This window comes from Scyliorhinus canicula, chromosome 9, assembly GCF_902713615.1.
Source record: "Scyliorhinus canicula chromosome 9, sScyCan1.1, whole genome shotgun sequence".
Taxonomy (NCBI): domain Eukaryota; kingdom Metazoa; phylum Chordata; class Chondrichthyes; order Carcharhiniformes; family Scyliorhinidae; genus Scyliorhinus; species Scyliorhinus canicula.
In genome coordinates this window covers 55,978,253-55,980,513 of record NC_052154.1, presented here as the reverse complement: position 1 = coordinate 55,980,513, position 2,261 = coordinate 55,978,253, and the positions used below count along the sequence as shown (strand labels likewise).

At 54.4% G+C, this 2,261-nt stretch overlaps 1 non-coding gene across 1 annotated transcript; it reads left to right on the top strand.

Moving 5' to 3' along the window:
- The first annotated feature begins 304 nt into the window (after positions 1–304).
- Positions 305–468, top strand: LOC119972031. Its single transcript, XR_005461970.1, has one exon. It is a non-coding gene; the product is annotated as a U1 spliceosomal RNA (small nuclear RNA).
- The last annotated feature ends 1,793 nt before the right edge of the window (positions 469–2,261 follow it).

Sequence of the window (2,261 nt, the reverse complement as noted above, 5' to 3'; positions counted from 1 at the left end):
ACATTAACACTGCACTGAAGTAACAGTGAAAAGCCGCTCATCGCCACATTCCGGCGCCACATTCCGTTTGGCCCACTGAGCTAAACCAGCCCCAATGATTGTCCTATAAGTGCTCTTGCCTATTCTGGTGCTTCGAAGTGTAACCCGAGTGGCAGAGGTACATGAGGTGAATGGCTGCTGAGAATCTGAAGAGGGCAGTTTCAATATTGCTTCGGAGAGGCTGTGGGCCATGATAGCCCCACTTCAGACTGCACCATCTCAGCATGGGTCACCTGGCTGACAGGGAACTATCAGGATAATGGCAAAACTTACCTGGCAGAGTTGAAAGCATGATCAAGAAGGTAGTTCATCCAGGATGAGGCTAGCGCATTGCACTTCGGGTGTTCTGATGCCTGCAAAGTCCCCAAATGCGGGATACTCGACTGCAAAACTTGTGTTAATGGGGGATTGCATTCACACTGTCACCGGACGGCACTGTATCACAGTGGGTAGCACTGTTGCTTCACAGCTCCAGGGTTCCAGGTTTGATTCCCGCCTTGGGTCACTGTCTGTGTGGAGTGTGGTAAACCACTGTTGCACCTATATGAGGTGATGTATGGTAGGACCTGTACTACAGGTTCGTCGGTAGTCCCTGCCTGCTGGCTCCGGAGTATAAAGGTGTGTGTCCTCCATGCTGCAGCCATTTCACCAGCTGCTGTGGGAGGCCACACATCTTAGAGCAATAAAGCCTCAGTTGTATCCAACTCTCATCTTTGTGCAATTGATCGTGCATCAATTTATTGCTCTAAGATTTTCAAAAGATGGACCTCCGCATCAACCCGGATCGCCTGCAGATGGATCCGTAATCAAGCGACGCCAAAAGGGACTTTCAGCACTGGCTAGCTTGTTTTGAGGCGTACATCAACTCGGCGCCAAGCCCTGTCTCGGAGGCTCAGAAAATACAGACACTGTGCTCAAGGTTGAGCTCCAATGTCTTTCCGCTGATCCAGGACGTGCCAAACTACGCCGAAGCCATGACACTTCTCAAGGAAAATTACGCTCAGAAGACGAACACGCTCTTCGCCAGGCACCTACTCGCCATTCGCTCTCAACTCCCTGGTGAGTCCAGAGAAGACTTCTGGCGAGCCCTAATCCCACCAGTCCGGGACTGTGACTGTCAGGCCGTTACAGCCACGGAACATTCAAACCTACTTATGCGGGACGCTTTTGTTACGTGGATTGGGTCGGACCTCATACGCCAGCGAGCTTTAGAAGGGGCCACGCTCGATCTCGCAGAGACAAAGAAGCTAGTGCTCTCTATGACGGTCGCCTCGCGCAACATTCAGGCCTACACCCACAGCCGGGCGGCCCACCCCTCCTACGCACCGTGGACTCCACAGACGGCCGACCCAGCGGGGGCCTCACCCAGCCAATATTCCTGCGCCACGTGCCAGCCGGTGAACCCCGGGGGTCCCCGATGTTACTTTTGCGGCCAGCAGAAACACCACCGCCAACGCTGCCCGGCCCGAGCTGTCCATTGTAAGGCTTGCGGTAAGAAGGGGCACCTCGCTGCAGTGTGCTAGGCCTGTGTAGTCGCCGCTATTGCCCCCACCCCTCTCCTTTACGGACAATGGGCACTGCCATCTTCACCTCCCCGGACCACGCGCGGCCAGTGGGCGCCACCATCTTATCCCCCTCAGCCCAAGCGCGGCCAGTGGGCGCCTCCATCTTCTCCTCCGCGCAACACGTGCGGCCCATGGGCGCCGCCATCTTGTTCAACCCCGCCACGTGTGGCCCATGGGCGCCACCATTTTGTTCTCCTCAAGATCTTCAGGCGCCACCATCTTGTCTCCCCCATGGCACAAGGCATTGCCAGCGTTCCAGGACGTGTGCCCCTTGGGCTCCCCATCATCCGACACCAGCGATGACCGACCACGACTCGCCTCAGTGAGCATTTTTTTTTTTTTTTTTTATAAATTTAGATTACCCAATTATTTTTCTGATTAAGGGGCAATTTAGCGTGGTCAATCCACCTACCTTGCACATTTTTGGGTTGTGGGGGCGAAACCCACGCAGACATGGGGAGAATGTGCAAACTCCACACGGACAGTGACCCAGAGCCTCAGTGAGCATTGACCAGTCTCGTCCGCACAACCTGGCCACCGCATCGACCAGAGTGAAAATCAACGGACATGTGACCTCTTGCCTGCTGGACTCCGGTAGCACCAAAAGATTCACCCACCCGGATAAGATTTTCTTATTGAATTGTATATATTATAGAA